At 42.8% G+C, this 25,424-nt stretch overlaps 1 long non-coding RNA gene across 1 annotated transcript; it reads left to right on the plus strand.

The window, feature by feature from the left end:
• Window positions 1–760: 760 nt before the first annotated feature.
• On the plus strand, window positions 761–2,359 carry LOC308466370. The gene is made up of 2 exons (XR_013980807.1): window positions 761–857; window positions 2,167–2,359. It is a non-coding gene; the product is annotated as an uncharacterized lncRNA (long non-coding RNA).
• Window positions 2,360–25,424: the final 23,065 nt, after the last annotated feature.

The following is a 25,424-nucleotide window of genomic DNA, read 5'->3' on the forward strand; positions in this document are numbered from 1 at the left end:
TTGTGGACAATGTCCCGGCTCCCACTATATGAGAGGAAGATTGTGGGTATACAGAAACCTTTATTGCTCAAATCCTTACAGTGCAGAAAGCTGAGTAAATAGGCAGAACATGTGCCAGGCAGAGGGAGGCAATGTTTTAGCTGCATCCGAGTTCCGTTGTCAAGCAAGTAGGGGCTAGGTGTCTCCAAGGAACTCTTGCCTGAGAGCAGAATCCACATAGGACAGGGATCAGAGTCTGACAGTCCAGGGATCAGAGAATCCAGATGATCACAGAGTCAAGGGTTTAGATGGAGAGCAAGAAGCAACAAGGTAGGGGCAGGAACTACCGGCATTGTTTCCAGCATCTGACTGCTGCTGAGAGTTCTGTTTAAGATAAGGTTACCAGACATCCCCGTTTCCCAGGGACAGTCCCCTGATTTACAAATCAGTCCCTATACAAAATCCATTGAAGTTGAAAAGTGTCCCCGGATTCATTGGAAAAAAATCTGGGAACTTGAAATATACTTGGAGTCCTGTGGTGATTTCATGCTCTTTATTGCAGATTGTAAAACAGTGATTGAATTGCCCCCCAAACCTCAGGCTTTTATGTGCATTATTTACACAATGAGTCCCGTCTGATTGGCTGATTCTGCTTCCCTCCTGGAGCCTGATTGGTTTTTTCCTGCAGGCCAATCAGTTGTTGCATTCTAGGATTCTACTTGCCTATTGTTCTAGGATCCAAGCTTAGTACATAACAGAACCTTAGTTTAAGAGTGCCAGAGCCAGCTGGCTCTCATCAGTGCCTTTTCCTCTGCGGAGGCTGATCAGCTGCAGGTGGAATCACTCACCTTCTCCCCCTTCAGGCTGCTGTTCAGCAAGTGAAGCTGACCTCTGGCCCATAACAAGCAAACTAAAACATCGATCCAACCTGCAAGCAAGACATGTCCTGGAATCCTATCATATGGGAATGAGAATGGCGCAACTTAGCACGGCAAAGGGGACTGGGAAAGCGAAAATGCAGCCCTCTGTGAAGGCTGAGCCTGAACTATCTGTTCACACCTGCACTGGGGTGATGAAGATGACATTGCAAACACTCGGGAACAGAGTGACAGCCTCCTGCTGGTGGCATGCTCTGGTAATGCTGTAGGTGGAGTTGGCATAATAGGCAGAGCATGTGCAGGTGCCCTACACTGTGGTGACTTGTGGGACAGGGCAAGAGGCAGGCACCCACTAGGACCTTTCCTGAGATCCACTTCCCCAAGCAGCTCCCTGGGCTCCCTAGACCCTGGTATGCTCTGCCCCAACCTATTGGATCTCCCCCCCCCCCCCCAGGATCGTATGGGGCCAACTACTCCCTTTAGTTTTCATCTGGCCAGTCCCTGTCCACCACAGCCCCAATGCGTCCCCATTGCCCAGGACAAACACATATAGTATGGGACAATGGCAACATATGGTTTTATTGCATTGTTTGTTTTCTATTGCATATTTCTAACCTTTGTTCCACCAAAGAACCCAAGGCTATGTTTGGGTGGACACGGATCAGGCCCAGACCTGCTGTACCTTCAGTAGATCTGTGGCCTCGGGTGCCTTCAAATCATAGCCAGGGACTATCCTCATACTGTAACCGATCTTAAACAAAAATCCAGTCACATGACTCAAGCACCTTCTGTTGGGAATAATTTTTAAAAATAGTGGTTAATCTCCAGTGTAATGATTCAATTGTAATCTTTGAATGGGCTCTATGATCTGGAGAGGAACTCCACAAGTTAATGGCTCATAAGACAGAGGTCCCATACCTGATAGAAATATATCAGAGTTAATGTAAACACAGGGAAAACAGGATTTAAGAATTTCACTATGGTGGCTTTTGAAATAGGCCCAAGGGTCTTCACTACACTGTGAGGCGCTAATTTACCTGGGAACTTCATAGTTGCTATGGTAATTGGCTCTCAAGATGTCCCCAAAATACCTCTTATGCAGTTGTAGCCATAGGTTAATTTAATATTCTTATTGCTAAGCAATACTTTGATTCAGTGTCATTATGTTTTGAGTTATATATTTCTGTCTGGAAATGTCAAGGCAATTCATCCCTATTCGTTTTTAGGACTTTTGTGTTCTTCTTGTTTAAAAAGAGTTAATTGCATTTTCCCCTCTGGCACAATTTATTTGTCTGGGTTTTATTTGTAGGTGGAAAGAACAGCAACAGGACACTGAGCTGAAAAGCAAATGATATCAGCCTGGAACATGAAATTAAGTGTGTAATTTAGGGCACTACTAGACAGTAGTAGTTCTATGTATTGTGTGGCAAGAGGTCTCCCCTACCCTTCGTTCCTTCCCAATACCAAGAATAAGAGGCATGATAACAAATATTTGGGTGAAATCAGGCCACAACTTTATTGACTACAGATATAAGAGGTTTGGCATAGGCATTGGGTAGACCCCATTGCTTCTGGCCTGCCTGCTGGAATAATTGTGTTTGGGGGTCAACCAGAAACGAGGGAGTCCCTGACCTCTACATCAAGGGGTAACAGCCCCACTGGATTGCACCTGGGAAGTGCTCTGGCCCCTTGCCCCCACCTGAGTGTCCAGATAGCAGCATATCTCCTGGATCCATTTAATGGGATACCCATTTCAGAGGGGCCAGGCAGAGGCTACAACCTTCCTTCCAATCAAGACTACACCTGTCCAATGCCCAAACAGCCAAAGTTGTGACACCATGAGGGTGGTAAAACCCAGAGGGCTGGAACCAATTTGCCAACTGGGAAAATTCCAACTTGGCCCCAGATACAGTGACTGACCATACCATAGCAAAATTGGGCTGCAACATGTGGAAGCAAGATATTTATAGGGATGGAGGGTGGAAATGAAAAATGGCTGCAGTGCGAGCCATGGGCCTATGTTATATACTGGAGCTGGTGCCCTATGCCCACTCATGATTCGCTGGTTAGGTGAGTTGGCAGGATCAATTACCCAGGCAGGAAGCTCAGCTCGGAGGCTTCCTTTGCTGCCTGGGAAACAGTCCCTGAGACTTCCCCATTGGATTCCAGCACATGGGGGAACGCCGACCCGCAATGGCACTCCCCCAGAGACTTCTAAACATGGGTCTGAATTTAACAGGAAAATGGTTTTGTGGATGAGGTACATGGAAATCATCTTGTGTCAGCCTTGCAAGGAGGCCACTATCCTGCGTGAGCTATGTGCTCCAGAGCACACCTGTAAGAATCACACACTGAGAACTTCACCTTCCCTTTCTCCCCGCAGCCCTTGTGTTAAACTAAAACTTGTTCCAGAGGTCTGAAGGACCCTTTGGAACACCATGCGGATTGGCGTGGAGTCTGCAGGAGAAGGGAAGAATGTGAAAATAACACCATTTCCATTCATGGAAATTCTCTGCTGAATCAGAGCCTTCTATCAAAAAAGGGGGCGAAAAATTCACGTTTGTACATGCAAGGCCTACTCAAGTCAAGAGGGACATCTCCTTCTGAGCACCTCCCAGTGGTAACATACTTGACATGCTTGTGGGGGGACGGGACACAATGATCCTTAGCCTTTTTTAATTTTTAAATACATATCTGATTATTTTTAACAACAGCTTCCGGACTTTCAGAACTAGCCATATGCACTTTCGGAATCCAGCTCACAATCTCACTTGTTGCATATTGAAAATCTATTACGTGTCCTAATGACTACAGCATGCAATACTTTCAATGTGCAACAAGTGTTGTCAAGAGATACTGTTTGCTAACTGTGGGAATGTTCAGGATGGCAGGAGAGGATACATTTTTTATTAATACCCTTCCTAACTTGCGCTAGCAAGTTCCTTTTCTTAGCAGAGTGCATTCCCCTTTAAGCAGCAGAAAACTGGTTGCAAACTCGTTGGGTTTCTTAAGACAATACGCAATTCAGTCTGGCTTGTCCAGATTGAAATGTGTTCTAATATTTTCCTGGTAAGACCCCTTGAATCCCTCCTAAAAGAATAAAGACACCACAGTCTTATTCATAAGCAATAAAAAGAAAGTTTACTCATGATCAGGCAGAGCACAGTGTGATCCCTGAAGGCAGGCTTAAGGCTTAAAGTTACAAACGTATAAAAACAGGTTTACCCCATATGTGGGTTGACCTAGTGACTGCAGTTAGCAGTCCAGGAAGTTCACAAAGGAAGATGGAAAAGAGGGAGAGTGACAGCATGCCTTGGCCTTTTACCAGGTGTGGAAAAGTCACACCCACCCACTAGTCACATGCAAGGAAGGATGCTCCAGCCCAGGAGGAACAGGAAGTTTCAACTGGCTGGACCAAACATTCCCTTGCATGTCCACTTTAGCAAAACAAGGAATGTTGTACTTGACTGCACCCAGTGGATTACACCCCACACTAACATTCCTGGCTATGTCTCTGTTGTGGTCATCATTGATCTTGGAGAAAAATGAGTATAAATTAGGTGTCAGGTGAATATCTTGCCCATGATGACCTTTTTTTTTTTTTTAAAGGAAACTTTGACCACTAAGAAGACTACATTTTTGCAACTCAATCACTTACATCAACCTTTCCCAGCCTGGTGCCCTCCAAACGCTTCAGATTGCAATTCTCATCATCCCTAACCATTGACCATGCTGGCCAGGAATGATGAGGCTTTGCTATAAAACATGTGGAAGGCACTAGGTTGGTTTCCACTCATCATTTCGCTACTGCTTTCATCTCAGGTGTCAGCTGCATAAAGGCTTAGCATAAGTTTCTGGTGTGTGTGTGTTTTAAAAAAGAGAAAAAGCAATGTCAGGTTTTCCTATCGCCCAGCATTAATGATTAAAAGATCAAACAAGAATCATGCAAAGCATAAAAGAGAAGGAGGATAGAAACTAATGAAAGCTTGCAGAGAGAGAGAACAAAAAAGCAAAAAGGATATCTTTGAACTCTGGAGATCTCTCCCCACTACCAGGCTGTTGTAGCGCAACTGTAACATGGGAGCACGCAACAAGTCAAGAGCGAAATGAAAATGGCTCATGCAAAATGGGACAGGAGCTTTCTGGCCACCTTGCCGCGACTTCAAAGTCGGGTTTCCAAATCAATTAAAGATGAAGATGTAGTCCTGCTGATGCTGGGAGAAATTTAAGAATGCAGAAACACTTGCTTAAGGTATCACGAGAAATGCCAGCCATTCTAATACCTCCCGAAAAGCTGCATCATTTATAATGCTGTTAATATCTACTTGCAATTGCAGTGAGCTTAGTGGGCATGGAACAGCTCTTTGTCTTTTTCAGTTTTGTTTTCTTTCTTATGGTACTCGATCAATTCATTAAGGTCATGATATATCATTCAATAGCTCTTACTTCTCTTTCAAAGCCTTGGTGTCATGGAGAGATCACACAGAGGTTTTCAGAACACACACAATACCACCTGGATGCAGACTGATCAGAAACCTGAACTAAAGGAATATTTTTGGGGAGGGGGGAGGCTTATCCCCACAATAAGTGCCAAAATGTACCCCAAAGGGTGGGGATGTAATCTTTCCCATTTCTCTTTATTGTTCTTTTTCTGCTGATTTGTTGTGGTTCTTTTTAAAAAGTGTTATATGATGCTAAAAACACCAATCCCAGACAGGTTAGAACCAGGCAACCAGTAGGATAATGTCATGATGCCATATAGAATCATAGAGTTGGAAGGGACACTGATGATTAGCCCCATGCTCTAACCAACTGAGCTATGTGTAGGCAAATAAGGTTTGCTTATGTGATGATAAAGCCAGCCCTGAGTGAAGGCAATACTTCCTGCCCTCAATCTGAATAGGCAAACACATTTATTTCTGTGACCAGGGCCCTTGGAAAAAAAATGCCGAAAGGAAACTACTTGAGAGGTGAAAGCATTCACAAAAGCACTGCCTTTCATTTGGATTCAGCCCTAATGAATTTTCTCCACATTTTCCAACATCAGTGTCTTTTTCTTCCTTCCGAAATGCATGCTTCCCTAAAGATGCCATTTGCAAAGCACTTAGCCTGGAAGTCACTTCTCCAGAAGTGTTATGTAGCCATCAAGGCATTTTTCTTTTCTTTTGAGAAGTGGATATTGTCACCACTGAAAACTTACTAAAAAAGAACACGTTTCACAATAAAGTTATTGTTCAATTAACTTGAGAAGATTCATTTTTATGACTCATGAAAGGCTTGAGTTGACCTTCATCTGTTCAGCCTTCATGATAAGCTTGAAGCAACCAGCAAAGACCTTCAACAAAGCAGATCGGCTTCTGTACTTTAGTAGTGTGCAAGGGAAAAAAGGAAGTAAAATGTTACTGTTTTCTGAGGGATATTAGAACAAAGTACATTTGAAACATAAAGTACAGGCAAACATTTGGGCAATAGAACCCAAGTAGGTATCATTCTATAAAGGCCTTCAATTCAGTCTCCCATTCTCCATCAGAAACAAAATACAGTCAAACCTCAGTTGTCGAAAGTATAATAATAATATAATAATAATTTATTATTTATACCCCGCCCATCTGGCTGGTTCCCCCAGCCACTTTGGGCGGCTTCCAACAAACATTAAAAATACATTAAAACATCAGTCATTAAAAACTTCCATAAACAGGGCTGCCGTAATCCGTTCCAGAAGCCTGTTCAGCTTCCGAAATGTTTGACAACCGAAGTGTGGCTTCCGAGTGGTTGCAAGAGCTTCCTGGACTCAAGCAGAAGCCGCACTGGACATACGGCTTCCGAAAAACATCCAAAAACTGGAGCATTTACTTCCGGGTTTTCAGAGTTCGGGAGCTGAAACGTTCCAAAACAGAAGCGTTTGGGAGCCGAGATTTGACTGTAGCCTGAAACCAGGAGATTGCTTGCAAATTGTCACGGATAGGCAAATTGTCACTGCAAGATGTAGAATGGAGCAACAGACTCATGAAGGTGTCGTTGGAGAGACACATCTGTTTTTGGTGTACAAAGTTAGCCTAAAACACCCCAATGGCTGCTATTTCAAATGAGAGAATTAAGGTTTTATCTAATGTTATCCCTACTCAGGGATCTCCTATTGGAAATAATGGGCATGACTAGTTTTCGTTCAACAATTTCAGGGGTCCACTTTGAATATTGCTTAATGGGATACAACCCTCAGCAACCAACTCTACTACAGTGGTACCTCAGGTTACATACTCTTCAGGTTACATACGCTTCAGGTTACAGACTCCGCTAACCCAGAAATAGTACCTCGGGTTAAGAACTTTGCTTCAGGATGAGAACAAAAATTGTGCTCCGGCAGCGTGGCAGCAGCAAGAGGCCCCATTAGCTAAAGCGGTGCTTCAGGTTAAGAACAGTTTCAGGTTAAGAACAGACCTCCAGAACGAATTAAGTACTTACCCCGAGGTACCACTGTATTCTATGCAATCCAATGATAGGTTAGAGTGGAATCTACACACACATAAAAACCATTTTGAAAATGCTTTTTTTAAAAGTGTTTTTAAAAAATACATTGCATTCTCTGTAAGGCTCACTATCACCATCTAGTGTCTCATTGGATAGTGCATGTAAAGCACACTTAAAATGTTTTATTTGCTGCTGAATAGCTGAGTCCTAGGAGTAAGGAGAAAATACGGACAGTATTTTGCAGGACAGATTCAAGAACATAAATTTAGGTTAAATGAAGGTAGATTAAAGTGGTCTGACACAATAGCAGCTCCACGTTAAAAATAAACAGACTTTTTGCAGTTAGGAAAGTGAAAGGTAAATGCACTGAAAACTAGTATGAACAAATGACAAATGGAAAGCATACCCAATTACCTTTCTTGGTAGGTGGTACTGGGGCCAGGCATTGGGCCCCACAGTGATCTGGCCAGGGAAGGAGATCGATGCCTTCCTCTCTACTGTTTGGCCATGTCACTGAGCAGGGCCCCACCCAGGGGTGGCCCTCACTGTCCAGTTGGCACCGGCAGGTTGTGTGCCTGCGGGAAATTTAAACTGCAGCGCGGCAGGAGATCGTCCTCTCACACCCTTCACCAGATCTGTCCCTCCTCATTAAGGGTATCCTGTTAAAGGGATCTGGGAGTGTGGATTTTGTCTGATGGCCAGGTTGTCAGGAGCTCGGCCTACACTCGAGTAGGACCCTGATAGAGACCCATGCCTGACTGGGATGTTCTCTCCCTCCTGGTCAATTGTTCGGGAGCTTCAAAAGCTTTCTTCAGCCTGAACATCACGACGACTGATGCCAACCAACACCAGCACACTTAGGGATCTGCAGAGTCTTCGAAGCTTTGCGTAACAGACCTCAGCAACTCAGCATTTTGGCTAATCTACTTTATTTACATATAAACACACGGAGCACTGCAACATGGCTCCCTCTCTCTCTAGCATCAGACAGCAAAGAGAAAAAGAACAAAGGACAATAGTCTCACTTCATGGAACACAGTAACACAAACATCCTGCCTCCGTCACTTCCCATTCTGTGGGGTCAAAACATATACCGTCATGCAGGAATTCTAACATAGTTGTGGGCTAGGGCCATACCACTACCCCAATAGGGCCCCCTCGGGGTGCCCCATTTGATGTAAGTCATAGGGCTCCCCCCATTGGTCGTTGGACTCCATGCAGACGGGAGGGAGTCAAGATACAGCAGGCATAGGCAAACTCCGGCCCTCCAGATGTTTGGGACTACAATTCCCATCATCCCTGACCACTGGTCCTGTTAGCTAGGGATGATGGGAATTGGAGTCCCAAAAGTCTGGAGGCTGGAGTTTGCCTATGCCTGAGATACAGCCTGGCTTCACCCAGTGCCTAAGCCAAACTGCTCATATCTGTAACCAATAAAGTTGTGGCATATTTGAACCCACTTGTCCACTTGTCCATGTTTATTTGTCCACTAGGGAACTGTGGGTCATGGTGCCTTGGCATGCAAATAACAACCTCCATGCAAGCCAGTCAAGGTAAAGACAAGATGAATGCTTATTGTCAAGTAACCTCTCAGCAAATGAATCAGAACAAATGTTCAATAAAAACTAGGTAAAATCTAAACTCTGTGCAAGATTTGTACAAGCAAATCAGGATGAATGCTCAGTTAACGGGTCATCAGGAGAAGAAAAGAAAAGAAAAGATTCAAAGTCAGCACAATGGCAACGATACCTCATTATTATTTTTTTAATTCACTTAATAGCCAGTATCTTCATTTTAGTTTGGCTATTTGTCATGCAGTCCTTGGAAATATATAGAGCACAACATTCCTAATGTTACCATAAAATCAAACACCGTGATTTCAGCAGTGATCAGTTTAATGAACAGTTTTGTTCAACTCTCACATCCATCGAGTCCCCGGATTTCCCCATCAAGAATGCATTTTCATGGTTCCTTTTTAAATGTCATCTGGGGCGGGGGGGAGTCATATAATATCATAAATTCTATTATTTTCACCTGGAAGACAATCACCTACAAAATGGCAAATCAGCAAGGCTAAAACTCTTGTGAGCACAGATGGGCAAAAAGTGGTAAGAAATGAAGGCATTAATAAGGATAGGGGGAATCTTAAATTTACCAATGATCCTGGATCCAATCAGTGTGAATTAAGCATTCTTTCCCATCCATATAATATGGTGGCCCTTCTTTTGCTGCTGCAGCTTAGCTCTAATCCCTAACACTTTCAAACAGGACATAGAAATCAATATTAATTCTGTCTGTGACTAAATGGAAAGTAAATGTGCCGCTTATTTTCGTCTCTCTGAACATGACCTAAATCTCTTTTTGCAGGTATCAAAAAACTCTCATAAGGTGGCAATTGGCCTTTGCGAAGTGTTGGTGGGTGACTTCATTCCACTTCCACTTCTGGTATTTGAAATTGCTGTCAAGTTCGATCTTCGGATGAAACTCAATCTGAGTTGGCAGGATGGGAAGCTGAGCAGTGCAACTCATTTTTGCTCCCTGGGCAATGTTGCAACAGGAGCTATATCTTCATTTAAAAGTATATATGATTCAACACATTAAATCCATACAATCCAGGAGAATTTGGTTCTGGAAAGGCTTCATGCTAAAGCAGCTTAGTTAACAAAAATGTGATACATTCAATGAAGGAATTGACTGGCATTTGCTTGCTTTGCAATGGCCTTGGAATGAACTGAAACACAGGTGGGGAACCTTTTTGGACCAGAGGGGTGCATCCTCTTCTGGGTATCCTCCTGATGGCCACAGTTAAGGTGGGCAGAGAAATTAATGCATCTTCTTCTTTGGCGATCGCTTGTAGCCAAGTAAGATTGCCTTCCATAAACACAGTTTTAATAGTGAGTCCGTAAGTGACCATGGAGGCCAATTCTGGATCCACACGTCCTTCCGTGGGTGGGAGTTGATCACGGTGAGGGTTTGCCAAGTCTGCCTTCCTCTTAGCACGTTTCTCCCTTTTGTCCTGAGTTCAAGTGTCTTCAAAGCCCATGACACCTTTGGTAAAGGCTGTTCTCCAACTGGAGTACTTGCAGGCCAGTGTTTCCCAATTATCGGTGTTTATATTACTTTTTTTTTTTTTTTTAGATTTGCCTTGAGAGAGTCTTTAAACCTCTTTTGTTGACCACCAGCATTACACTTTCCATTTTTAAGTTTGGAAGAGAGTAGATGCTTTGGAAGATGATAATCAGGCATGCTCACAACATGACCAGTCCAATGAAGTTGATGTTGATGTTGATGTATATTTATCTTTTAGGCTAGCAGACCCTCCAAGTGTCCCTTTTTTCCAGGGACAGTCCCAGATTTACAGAAGTCATCCCGGTTTCTGATTTGATCCCAGAATGTCCCACTTTTCATTGGGACATCAATATTTTTATTGAAAAAAAATGTTGAAGGGTATGGTAAGCCATTCCTATTTTCATCGGAGGGGATGAAGTTATGTGACCCCACCTCCAGCCTAGAAGAACTATATAACCTTTAGAATATGTGTTGTTGCAAATGGGATGACAAATTATCTCCTAAATGTCAACTCCAAATGTAGTGAAAATTGTCCTGCGTATTTTGAGGAGGACTGAAAGTACAGCTGTGGAGTCCATTCCCACAAGATCCAATGATGACCATCAACTTGGATGGCTTTAAAGGGGTTAGACAAATTAATGGAGGATAATGTAAAACTGATTAAAGCGAGTTGTGTGTGCTTCTGAATCCCCGCTTCTCCCATGGTGATTAATGCTTTTTGTAAAAGAAAAGAGGGATGAGGCTGTGTGCTTTTGAGGGAGGGGCAGGGCGATGAGACAACAGAGCTCCTTGCAAGGGTGAGAATCACTAATCTACCCCAACACACCTTGACAACATTTCAATCCGATGCTGTAAGGTGAGATCATGACCCAAATCACTCCAATTTGCCTCACTCACAGCCAACGTAGCCCCCTCATATTTATTCCTCTGGACACAAGCAAAACACTTGCCTGGAGGGAGAGACTGAGAAACAGAGATGACTAGAGGCAATATGGGAGAGCAGGATGTGCCCATTTTGTCAAGACTTTCTAAAGCATTAGACACCTTCTAGTTTTGGGGGGCTCTACCTCTTTCCCAAACATGATAAAAAGCCACCCTTCCCTACCCACAATGCAGCAATTGTGTACAAGCACAAATGTGTTCCATTACTGTGTCACCTCATTCATGTCGATATTCATTCTGTATTCAGTCTTGCTAGGGAATCATAGAGAAGCTGGTGCAGGCAAGAACAAAGTTCAGGTTATGTTCCATGCAATATTTAAGAGCGATGCTTATATAATGAGAATACTCTTAATGCCTGGCTGTCTCCAACTACACCACAGCATATAAAAGGGAGATAAATAAATAATGTACAATGTACAGAAAAGAAGTCTGTTAGGGGTCTTTTTACGCCATTTACCTAGTCATGACGAACATTTGAAAAGGAACAAAAGAGAACACAATAGCAAGCTTGGCAGGTACAGGGAGTCAATGCCAAAGAAAGTGCCTTTGACACAAAACATTTCAAAGCTCTCAAGTGGAAAATGCAACTTCCCTTACCAAATCATCCATCTAAGAGGTTTTACCATCATAGCTGAGCTAGTGCTTTTAAGGCAGGTAAGGCAACAAACAAATTTCCTTGTGGAATGGCTAGGTAATAATTAATGCTCCCACAAATCAGGAATGCACTAACTCTGGCTGCCAAAAACAACAACAATCCACCTTTTAGAAAACCCAGTTTCTGGAGACATCTTGAAGTTTCCTTCAACCATGGAAACCTGTAGGATCTAGCTGGATGCTGAAGCTTCTGCCAATGATAGCCTTTGTTACTGGTCTTTCAAAAAGGAACTGAAAAGTAAGTGAGGCTTCTCATTTACTATGGCTGAGCTGTTGAAAATCTCTCCATCTATCATTGATTCAGACCCTGGAAATGGCTGGGCAAGTTTGTGGCCCTAGAAAAGCAGGGGTAGAAAACTCAGCAAACTATTGATAAACTCTTGAGCAGGATTTGAGCTATGAGCAACAGAAGGAATTAGATTATAATATTGTAGTTAGGATTGGATAGATGGAAGACAGAGTACAGCAGAAAGGGAGAAACAACAACACCATGGAAAATGGGGAGGGATGTCGAGAAAAGACGAAATAGTATTTCGACTATATATGTTAAAAGTAGATCACTTTGCAAGTAGAAAGTCTCAAACTGAATCCCTGGCACTCCCTGTTAAATGAGCAGGTAGCAAGTATTGGGAAAGAAAAGACAGAATACACAGTACTGGGCTAGAAGAACTGATTCAGTGGCTTAGTTCACACATTGCATTAAGCCATAGTTTAATGTAAGCATGCAGTTGGTGCCTGCTGTTGAAATGTTCCTGCTCCACCAAGAGTCTGTCTTGTCTGTCTGGGCTCATAGTTTGTTTCTGTCCAAACAAACCCTGAGTAGTAATTGAAGCTTGCCTCTTGGGTTTCTGAATATTATTCAAGGAAAACAAGCCATGAGCCCACGTTTAGACAGCAGAACAAGCCAGATTCTAGCTTCTTTCCTCGTGGCATGGCATTAATAGGGGAGGTGAAAATGGGAGCAAGTACTTTTCAGCAGCATACACCAACACACTGCTCATTCACATGAAACCATAGTTTTGTTTTAACTATGGTTTTAATGGGCGAATTAGGCAATAGAAAACAACTTCATACAGGGGAAAAGGTACACTTGGCCTTGAGCTCTTGAAAGGCTGAATGTCATGCAAACACTTGAAATCACAAGGCAAATCTTTGGCTCAGACTTCTCCAGTGGCTGCACTGAGTTTCATCATTGTCATAGAGTACTTACGTTGTGCCAAATTGCAAATATTTTTGACATTAATTTATTCATTGTAGACAGACACTGAATCACATCATCAGTTACAAAAAGTATCAGAAAGATGATGTGAAACACTGCCATACCTGCATAATGCAAGGTGTGATGAATTCTAATGCATGTCACCTTTTGCATATGAAGATATCTACGCTCTAACTCACATCTTACAATAGTTTAATACTTTATCTGTTGTTCTTTTATTGCTGCCACTCGCGGTAGCCAAAAATTTCCTCAAACCTGGCTGGACTTAGCTGCGGACTTAGAAGGAACTTCCCTTCCTTGGAGTGCAATATTGGATGCTGTTGGATACAAAGTGATTTTTCTCCATGATGAGAAGCCAGAACACATTTTTTCCCCCTCCTCCTCAAGGATGCATTGATACATATGCATTTAGTTCAGAGATGCCCAAGACTCCAAGGATCTAATTAAAAAATGGGATTTATGAAGAATAGAGAGGGGGCCGTGTTAGAATGCAAGAAAAGGCATCATCTGCATAACATCACTCAGAAGCTTCCAATCTGCAGAAGGCTGCACTAGCTCAGACTTCTTCATATACCATGGCAGGAATGCACGCAACATCTTAAAGCACCTAGTGAGGGTTGCCTCTCTCCCTCCTCTTCCATGTTGTAAGCAGTATGGAAAAGATGGAGCCTTTGGTTCATCTGTGTACGTGGTTGATCTCCTCATCTATATCTCATACCATTTCTTCTCAAACCCCTCTCGTTAGCTCCTAGGCATGGCTGTGTCCATGGAGAATGTTGCACATGGAAACATTTCAAGCATCTGGAACCATCCTTTAAATATGCTCAACTGTGTGCCTAGCACATGAAGGGTTAAACTGAGGATGGAGCAGGGGTTGTACACAGGCTGCTCTTTAGATATTCGCAGCATTAGCCTAGAAACATCTCCACGTGAGGGACCCTTGGCTTATCAGGACAGACAGGGAGAGTTTCTAACTGCAAAGTACCAAAGTGGGGTCTGTGTGCCAGAGGGATAACAGAGGGTGGGGTTTGTGTGCATGCCCCATGCCTAGTTTCCAGAAGTGGCTTGACGTGTAGGATGGAACTGCTATGCTGGTATCCCAACAGGTGAGTTACTGTTGCTTACTGGGGGTGGGGTGGTCAAGGTGGTGCAAACACATTGACAGGAGTTTTGGATTGGCTCTGCCCATGCAATTGCACCACACCAACTCCCAGCTACTTCACCCTTCTTTTTCTTTCCTAATTAGCAACAGCAAGTCACCTGCTAGGAAGTTAGCATAGCAGCTCCGCTACACCTGGTGAGTAACTTCTGCCAGTTTCACCATTTGCCTGTTCAGTCAAAGCCCTGAACATAGCTTTTTCCTGTATCAGTTTGAGCACTGCATTTGTTAATCAGACAGAATGATCCTGTATTGTGCTTCCATTTACAACCATACACAAATCGGCCTTCCCTCAAGAATTAGCCGCTGCTTTTATTTTTAAGCTCATAAGTTTATTGTTCTAGCCAAAGGCCATGACAAACTTGTACCAGGCAATAGTATTAATAAAAGAATACAGAACATACATCCATAATATAAAAATCCATAATACAGGGCGAGTCTTTTAAAAGAGGCCCCGTGGAACATGTGTACTCTGTATCCACGGGGCCTCTTTTAAAGGACTCACTCTGTACAAAAAATACATTGCCAAGTTCCTGAGCATTAAAATACAGTGCATCTCTGACAGTTCCAATTCTAATATTATTTTGACTTCTAAAAATCCAACATTCATGATGTAAGAGAGAGAAGTTACCAGATATACCAAAAAACTCAAATCCAACTTGATTTCAAATTAAACCTCTAAACCACCACAATTTATAGTGAATTTCTCTAACTCATTTTTCCTGTTGTTGTTGTTGTTGTTGTTTTTCCAGGCAGTGCATAGTGGCTCACTCTCTGTGCTATGAAGCTATTGTTGTCACTCAGAAGAAACTGAACCATTTCTGCTGGGGTATATCTGCTTGCTTGTATGAACAAAAGTTTCAGAAAGTGATCTCTTCAATCTCTATATAAGGTGCAGGTTAACAGATAATGAGTGATGTTTTCCACCTGAGGCTGACTTCAAATACAAAGTCTTTCTGTGTATGGGACCTTATTGCAGTGGTCATCCAAGACTACAGTGGGCATCACCTGGAAATTGCAGTTCAGAAAAGGCGTTTCTTAAGGAAACTATTGAGAGTTTGGCCAGATAACTAGCTGCAACATGCTTTGTTCTCAGTACTAAATACCAAGGGGAAATTTTATGTTTCTAATTAGTTGTAGGTCCCTTCTGGATTATATCCAGAAGAGCCAATCCCTTAGTTGCCACTTCTTCAAGGTCAAAGCAGAGCTCAGTTCTGGAAAATAATAATAGTCTAAAACATATTGACAAGCTGAGTTGGCGATCACCATATAGTTTAGAAAAATCCAAAATAAGTAATAATAATAATAATAATAATAATAATAATAATAATAGTAATAGTAATAATAATACATTTTACACCCTACCCATCTAGCTGAATTGAACTTTTTAAAATATACTTTAACTGAGCACAGTCCACTCTTGCCTTAATTATTGGCCACCCAGATCCTGTATGAAGAATAGCTGCAGATATTCCTGATGGTTAACAGTATAGCTCCCTCCCAACCCCAACCCCCAAATCTCACACCTTCTTCTGCACAGTTGCCAAAACTTTGCACATTGTTGTTGGCATCTGCGTCTGTTTTGAGACACAATGGAGTGCATCCTTGAGGGTGAAGTCAAATCACTGAGATAGCAGCACCGAAGTGACCTCTCTGGGGTACAAGCCTGGGCAATGTGTATGGATGTCTTGGGCTGCCCAGACGACAAGCCCCCCTCTCAGACTCTCTGATGTGGTCCAAAGGAAAGCAGAGCAATATATTTGTCACCAACTTGGCTGCAGGAGTTGCCAGAACAAGGCATATAAGGCTCCATCCCACCGTCTTAAGGACTCCACTCTAGATATGTGTAGGGTTTACTCCTCAGCCCTTTCATCTCCTGAAGATATTCCACAAAGCAGAGGATCATATTTTGACTAGCCCCATCTGTCCCTCACTTCCCTCTGCAGCACATGCAGATACCACCTCTGACTGTTGAACCCATTGTTAGTCTCATTCACTCAATCCTCTAGAACCTCTCTTTGCATGAATGGGAAGTTCTTAACTCATGGAGGGTTTGAGACCCATTGGCTACCCTCATCTGGTTTAGCTGGCCAACTGAAGACATTCATGGGGTGTGGCCACTGTCACATGACAGCTTCTAGGAGCCATAGGTGATAGCTAAATGCAGGGTGGGGACCAAAGGTGGACAAACTACCCCAGAAGGAGAACAACGGGTCCCCCACCAGAGGTACTACCCTTCCCCTAACACTCCATGCAAACCTCTCCAAACTTTAATGGAGTTCAAATCAGAGCCCCAGATTTCAACACAATACAGCATTTGAGTAAGCACTTTGCTACCAAATATCTTTAGGGCAGGTTCAATCAGCTGCTCTCCCTTATTGTAATAGAACTTCATTATTGCCCCAATGTTTTCCTATATTTTGAATTTCGCTGTCTCCATATGAAACTTCCAAGAGAGGGTTTCCCTAAGGAGTATGCCCAGGTATCTAAAGGAGCGAGTTTGTTCTATAGCTTGCTGATCTAAGCACCATTTATACCTAGCACTGTGTTTGCCAAATACCATAATCTTGGTCTTAGAGTAAATTATAGATAGGTTTTCCTGTTTACAGAAGACTTCTGCTATTGATCCAAGAACTACAGGTATACAGCAATACAGAAATGGGGATCAGAGTAGGTTTCAATGGTGGTATGGTTTGTTTAGACAGGAGACATTGGTGGCGTAAAAGTGCAACAGTAAGGGAGTTTCAGTCTCTGCTGTGGCTGAATCTATAATGTCAAGATTGTTATGGGGGATAGTTGGGGTTTCATTATATGGAGGAAGCTGAGCTTGCCTGGGAGCTTATGTATCAGCTCCTAACAAGTTCAGATCAGTTGACCAGTTAGCTAAGCTTTCATTTGAGGAATATTTAGCAAAGCCCTCTTACTTGGGATAAGATTTCTCCAGCCCCATCATTTGCACGTTCACAATGTAAAGGGCCATGTAAGACATATTAATTTAATTTTTCCACAATTGCTTTGCAGTTCCTCTACCTCCCTTACTGAGTCACAATAGTCCAGCCTAGATTTCTGGATTAAATTTGGACACTGAAGCACTATGGGTCTATGCTCCTGTAATAAGCACATTAAAATCATTTGAACTGCAGGGTATCCTTTGGTCAAGCTGGTCTTCTAAACTTTCCTTATCAGTTTCTTATCAGTTAGAAACACAGTAAAACACCTGTCCCCTCCCCCTTGGCTAATGTCCTGCAGTTAAAATATATGGCTTTTAAGCCCACATAGAAGTAAAACAGATACAAAAGATAGGTTTCTTCCTTGTAAGCAGGAATGAACATTAAGTACTGAGCCAAATGACTTTAAAACTATTTAAGATAAAAACAAACTAAATTAGAACAGACCGCAGAGCTCAAGGACAAAAGTGGCTTGTTGTGTGGGGTAGCACGGCTATGTACAGTGGTACCTCAGGTTACAGACACTTCAGGTTACAGACGCTGCAGGATACAGACTCTGCTAACCCAGAAATAGTACCTCGGGTTAAGAACTTTGCTTCAGGATGAGAACAGAAATTGCGCGCAGCGGCATGGCGGCAGCGGGAGGCCCCATTAGCTAAAGTGGTACCTCAGGTTAAGAATAGTTTCAGGTTAAGAACGGACCTCCAGAATGAATTAAGTTCTTAACCCGAGGTACCACTGTACTGTGACGCTAGCTTCCTGGCAGCTGAGTCACTGTTGCTTCCTGGGGGAGGGCAGGGCGTGGTGTTGGAGAGGCCAAGATGGTGCAAACACATTGGCAGGAGTGTTGGATTGGCTCTGCAGTGCATTTCCGCCACATCAACTTCCTGCCCCCTCACCCCCCTCTCTCTCCCAGTAAGCAACAGCAAGTTATATAGAATTGTATAGAATTGTAGAGATAGAAGGAACCCCAAGTGTCATCTGGTTCAACTCCCTGCAATGCAAGAATCTCAGCTAAAGCATCCATGACAGATGGCCATCCAACTTATGCTTAAAACCTCCCCAAAAAAGAGAGTCCACAACCTCCTGAGGGAGACCGTTCCACTGATGAACAACTCAGAAATTTTTTTCTGATGTTTAGTTGGAATCAACTTTCTCGTAACTTAAAGTCATTGGTTGGAGTACTACCCTCCAGAGAGGGAGAAAACAAGCTTCTTCCATGTTTCTTCTTCCATGTGGCAACCCTTGAGATATCTGAAGAAGGCTATCATTTCTCCTCTCAGTCTCTTCTTTTCCAGACTAAACATACCCAGCTCCCTCAATCGTATAAGGCTTGGTTTCCAGGCCCTTGATCACCTTGGATGCCCTTCTCTGCACATGTTCCACCTTCTCAACATCCTTCCTAAATTGTGGTGCCCAGAACTGGACACAGTATTCCAGTTATGGTCTGACCAAGGCAGAATAGAGTGGTACTATTACTTCCTTTGACTTGGGATGTAGGTGGCGCTGTGGGTTAAACCACTGAGCCTAGGGCTTGATGATCAGAAGGTCAGTGGTTTGAATCCCTGTGATGGGGTGAGCTCCCATTGTTTGGTCCCAACTCCTGTCAACCTAGCAGTTCAAAAGCACATCAAAGTGCAAGTAGATAAATAGGTACCACTCCGGCAGGAAGGTAAATGGCGTTTCTGAGCGCTTCTCTGGTTTGCCAGAAGCGGCTTAGTCATGCTGGCCACATGACCCGGAAGCTGTCTGCAGACAAACGCTGGCTCCCTCAGCCAGTGAAGCAAGATGAACACCGCAACCCCAGAGTCATCTGTGACTGGACCTAATGGTCAGGGGTCCCTTTACCTTTACCTAATACTTCCTTTGATCTGGACACTATCCTTTTGTGGATGCAGCCTAGAATAGCTTGTGGATGCAGCAGCTTGTTTTGCTGCTGCATCGCACTGTTGACCTGCTGGAAAGCTAGCATAACAGCTTCACTACACCTGGTGAGTGACTTCTGCCAGTTTAACCATTAACACATTTGGTCAAATTCCTGGACATACAGTAGCTCTTTGTGGTAAGGTAAGGTAAAAGGTAAAGGATCCCTGGATGGTTAAGTCTAGTCAAAGGCAACTATGGGGGTTCAGCGCTCATCTTGCTTTCAGGCTGAGGGAGCCGGCATTTGTCCACAGTCATGTGGCCAGCAGGACTAAACCGCTTCTGGCACAATGGGACACCGTGTTGGAAACCAGAGCGCATGGAAATGCCGTTTACCTTCCCGCCACAGCAGTACCTATTTATCTACTTGCACTGGTGTACTTTTGAACTGCTAGGTTGGCAGGAGCTGGGAAGAAGCAACGGGAGCTCACCCCGTTGAGGGGATTCGAACCACTGACTGCATATGGTAATCAGGCAGAATGATTCACAATGTTGTGCTTCAGTTTACAACTGAATATTGTGACTGAACGCTGCCGCGACTGCTGTTTCAGTTTTGTGTGCGGGGCAGGGAGGATTTCCCCTTCACTCAAGAATTAGCCGCTGTCATTGTTGTCAACTCATCTGAAATGTGTGTGGGAATTTTCAGCAGAATTAGTTTGTCAAACAAATAGATCAGGTAAAAATTGGTGGAGAAGGAGAGTTAAATACAAATGAGCTGTGCCAACCATGAATTGTTCAGTGTGGAGATGAGGGGTGGGTGGGAATTGTTCAGTTTGCATTTAAAGACAAGCGTACCTAATTCAAGCTTTCTGAAACAATACATGAACCAAAACACTGCCATCATTTGGAATTCAAACTTTTTTTTATCAGTCTTCAGCCAAGAAATATGTACAAGAATGCATAAAATTCCATATATCAATGAAATTAGCATACATAATAGTCTTCTGTTTGGTAAAATTCCTTTGCAAAAATGTGTATATTGGGAGAAATTGCGTTGAAAAATGTGCACATTAAAAGAAATTAACACTAAGATGTTGAATGAATTTCCATGATGACTTCATCATCATCATTACCACCGCAAACTGATGTGAAAAGGTGGAGAACTGAACTTATGACTGGGAAAATGCGAAAACAGAATTTGTGGATTTGCCCATCTCTGGTTGAGAGTGAAGGTGTTGAAGCATGAGTGTACAGTGTACAGAAGTATGTTGACTGAAGTCCAAGCACATTAGTGGGTGTGGGATTTCTGTGATTATTCATGAATGGAACCCTCGTTTGTGGATGTTGACTCCCCACCATTTTTTTGTTTTATATACTTGTGTTGTTTTGTACAATGTGGTTGTTTGATCTCCTTTATGGGTTTTTGTTTTTGTTTTACTGTCTTTTCTGATGAAAAGTGGTGAGTAAATTGTTGTTACTATTATGTATTAAATTTGGATACCGCCCTATACCCATAGATCTCAGGGTGGTTCACACAATGGGTATGTTTGTATGTGTATTCTATAATGAGATTGTTATGTGACATTCAGAAGAACAGACCAAGGGTGTGTGTGGCTTTTCCAGTTTCCAGGAGGCGGATGAAATTGGGAGTGGGGTGGCTGGGTAATGATGGTGAGGGCCTACCCTAGAAAGTGAGAGATCCAACCCCACAAACAACTTAATTTTGGTGTGAGTTGAAACAGCAGTGGCATTCCTCTAGACATCTCCCATGACCACCCTTTCTGCCCACATTGCATTCCTTGCAATGTGTACCACATTGTTTTATTGTGACACAACCTCCTTCCAGTGATATTAACAGGTGGGGAATTGTGGCACAAAAATACCATTTGATGAGGGTTTTTTAGAGCTATCATAAAGGCATCTTGATTTTAATACTGAGACTTTGGATGGATGTTAATTATATTTAAAAGGATATAGACTACAGTGGTTTTTGTGCTATTAATGTGCCTTTAATAGTAAAAGCATCTTAATACCCCATGCTCTGTATTTCTGTGCTAGCTGCTAATCTATGCCTGCCCCCATATAAATGGTAGCCAGAAATGCATATTTTCCCTATTCCCACCCACCTCAAGAATGCCCATCAGAAAGTCTCTATGTCAGTCTTTACTAAACTGGGACCTTTTGGATGTTTTAGACTACAACTCCCAACAGTGCAATACATCCAGAGGATGAACGTGGGTGGTGCTTTGGTCTAAACCACAGAGCCTAGGGCTTGCTGATCAGAAGGTCGGCAGTTCAAATCCCCACAACGGGGTGAGCTCCCTTTCTTTGGTCCCAGCTCCTGCCCACCTAGCAGTTCAAAAGCAAGTGCAAGTAGATAAATACGTACCACTCCAGCGGGAAGGTAAACAGTGTTTCCGTGCGCTCCTATAGTTCGCCAGAAGCAGCTTAGTCATGCTGGCCACATGACCTGGAAGCTGTCTGCGGACAAACGCCAGCTCCCTCGGCCAGTAAAGCGAGATGAGCACCGCAACCCCAGAGTCGTCCACGACTAGACCTAAAATCAGGGGGACCTTTACCTTTTACATTCAGAGGACAGTAGATTGGAAAAGGCTGTTTCACCATGTATCACAATTCCACAGCATTTTCTGAATGAAAATCAATGTGCAGCAGCAACAAACACACAAGAGGAACATCCATACCCTTCAGTCTACCCCACCCTCCATATTCACCCCTCCATATTCACCCCTGGAAATAGTTAGAATTCTCTCTCTCTCTCTCTCTCTCTCTCTCTCTCTCTCTCTTACTGTGAATCAGGTTGTGGAAGTCTAGGGGCCATCTTCACTTAGCCTTAAACTTGATCTGCTCTCTTGTAGTGCACTGGTGCATCCAACTCACCGTTTGAGAATTGCCAGGTGATTGGTTTTGTCATTTTCATGTACCCAAGCTGGAGATGCCATTCCTTGTATAGGGCACAGGGGGTTTAATAACCTTGGGGAAATAATGCAACATGAACAATATTCAAAGAGTAAAAGCAAAGGTAATCTTAAAAGGCTGCCACGATCCAGTTGGAGACAGAGACGTTTGAACATTGCATGTGTGTTTGTGTATCTAGGATGGAGCTTAAACAGGTTGTTTGCTTGCAAGGCAGTATGGACAGCCTTCCCTTCCAGTAGATTGCTTGCCAATGTAATAAACAGGGCTGAAGAGCTCCTTCAAAATTCTCTCTCAATTTTAACTCATTCATCAAGTATCAGTCAACCTGCCTTGTCTAGATGCCACACAAAATGAGCAAGTTTTCTTTTGACAATAGCCCCTTTATTATTTTGGGTATGTTTGCTGTTACCAGAATCGATAATAGTTGGGGGGAATGAACAACACTCCTCTTCGATGGTAGGAAAAAGCTTAATGGGTGAACTATTATTCTCATTATGCTTAAACCATTCATAGGTGCATCTTAAGCCATCTTGCTTAATATTTCATAACTGCCATCCATTGTACCTTGCTCCCTTTTTCTTTAATATTTCAGATTGATGGGGGAGAAAGCTATCATGGGCTACTATTAATGAAGGCTATTTACTGCCTCCAGGCATGCAGCCTCTGAATACCAGTCATGGGAAAACAAGAGAAGATGGGTCATCCCTGTGGAAGCCCCAGTGATAGCAGTTTGGCCACTGCAGGTCAGGGTAGGGGAGGAATTCAGTGGCATTTGCATTTAAATACAGACTCTTACAAGTGGCGCTCTAGTGTGCATAGCTCCTGCCATCCCACATGGACATGTAATCAATGTTCCACATCCCACTGAGAATAGTGGGTTGATGATGATGTGCTGTAAGTTTCTGGGGAAATTTTCCTTACTGAATGCATTTCACATACATTTTCGGTATTTTACATTCAATTCTTCCTAAAAGTCTGTGGGGGGGACTGAATTTAAAATATGAAAATTGATGTATAGTATATTAAAGATGTAAGTTTGCCCCAGAGAGTGATGGCATGTCAACAAGAAGATCTACCCCTATCAGTGGGGGGGGGGGGGGGCTGTACATCAATTTCAATGCAGGCAGTGACCAGGAGCCCTGTGTGCTATCACTTTGTGATACCCTAGTCATAAACATAGTGAACAGCTAGAATAAAGGCAAAGATTGTAAAGTTTGTTGGTGTTTTGTTTTGTATTCTGCAATAAAATTCTACATGATTGCTACTATACAATTTAGCTTTAGTCTTTTCCTTGGAAAAAAGAACAAGATTAGAAATATGCTTGGTGAGCAGTGACCTAATGTTCTGCAGACATTATGTGGGTCTTGGTTCTGTGTTAACCATTTGAATTTAATGAGACACGGAGAGGGGAACATACCTTTCAACAACTGATCCTCTCAACTAAAGGTGATCTATGCATTTAATAAAGAGTTGCTCCATATTATTACCAAGTGATCATTCACCAACGCTCACCTTAGCGTCATTTTGCTTTTCACTACAAACGGCCACTCCGCCATCATCCTATGACCTCTTTGTCTGTTGCTGTTTATCCCAAACTGCACACTGCACAAGATACAATAGGAGACCAATGTCAAGGCAGCAGCTTTGCAAAACTCCCTATAGTACACTATTGTCCCTTTAATATTTGATAGGCCTATATGTAGCTGTTAAATTATTCAGATGCCCTCCTTTTCCTGAACATAATCTCTCTTTTTAGAAAGGGTTTTGTCAAAAAGGACCGAAATGTGATCTTCTACAGGAAAACCTGATATTGCATTAAGTGGCTGCCGAACAACTGAAATGGAACTGACAACCATATTCAGAGAATTATGGTAATTATGGATCCATTAACCCAGCTGAGAGCCAAATGTAATGGAGCTAGTAGAAAGTGTAGACACTGTTTTTAAAAGATACTCCAAAAACAAATTAAAAGACTGGATTTCATATGATGCAAATATAAATATATTTATGTCTCTCCAGTCTGATAATTGACTCCGTATATTTAGCTTTTCCACTTTTCTGCACTGCATTGGATGGTGTTAGTTTAGCTGAGCATTGTGCAATCTAGAAGGTCATAGCTTTCATCTTGTGGTATGTCTGCTTAAAAAGATCTTGGGAGAAAACAGTGCCCAAGAACTTGAATTGTCACTATTGTCAGCAACAATCGCAGATAACAATGGCTCTGAAAGTGAACCATTCACAGTGGGATCAGGTGTTAAACAGGGTTGTGTTATTGCCCCAACTCTATTCATTATTTTCATTGCCATGATCCTACACTTTGTCGAAGGGAAACTCCCCACTGGAGTAGAAATCATATATCAAACAGATGGAAAGCTCTTCAATCTGAGCAGGCTGAAAGCAAAGAGTAAGGTTACCGTAACTTCCGTCATAGAGCTTCAGTATGCTGATGACAACGTACTGTGAAAACGCTCAGAGGATGACCTCCAAACCATCCTAAATATCTTTGCAGAAGCTTTTGAAAAGCTTGGCCTATCGCTCAACATCCAAAAAAATCAAAGTGCTGCACCAACAAGTACAAAATAACCCATCTGCAGCGCCACAAATCCAACTCAATGGTGTAACGTTGGAAAATGCCGGTCAATTCTCCTACCTAGGCAGTTATCTTTCCACAAGGGCCAACATTGCTGAAATCCAGCATCACCTGAGCTCTGCGAGTACAGCTTTCTCCTGATTGACATGCAGAGTATTTGATGGACATTCACAGGGAAACCAAAATGCTTGTTTACAAAGCTATTGTACTGTTGGAATCCATGGTTTACATGCAGCTTTGCAAGTTAGCAATTAGTGTCTCCACAGCAGCCTGGGAATACAGAGCATAAAAGTAATCTACCTAGAGATAAGGAGACCCAGCAATAGCTCTGTGATTGGCTGAGGTCCCTCATATAGGCAGCATGACCTATGACACTGCTTGGTTGGAGTGGTTAGTTTGTTGAGTTGGTTAGTGCTGAGGTGTTGCTGAGAGTGAAGAAGTCATGTTGTAAATAGTAACTTGTAGATAAGACTTGTATGTTTACTGCTGTATATAATAAACTAAAAGAATCAAGTTACTAGTCATCAGATTTGTTCCTGATCGTCATCCTGCCTGGGCAATCTCAAATGCTGCCTAAGAATCATTGCAGTACTCTGCTATACTCTGCTAAGCTGTGCAACAAGTGGAAGCGCTTCAAAAGTTCAAGGCTTCAAAGTTTTACTATATGCTTGTGAAACATGGACCACTTTTAAATGCCATCTCAAACTCCTCTAAAGAT

Source organism: Podarcis pityusensis (assembly GCF_964106645.2).
Source record: "Podarcis pityusensis genome assembly, chromosome: 17".
NCBI classification, from domain to species: Eukaryota; Metazoa; Chordata; class Lepidosauria; order Squamata; family Lacertidae; genus Podarcis; species Podarcis pityusensis.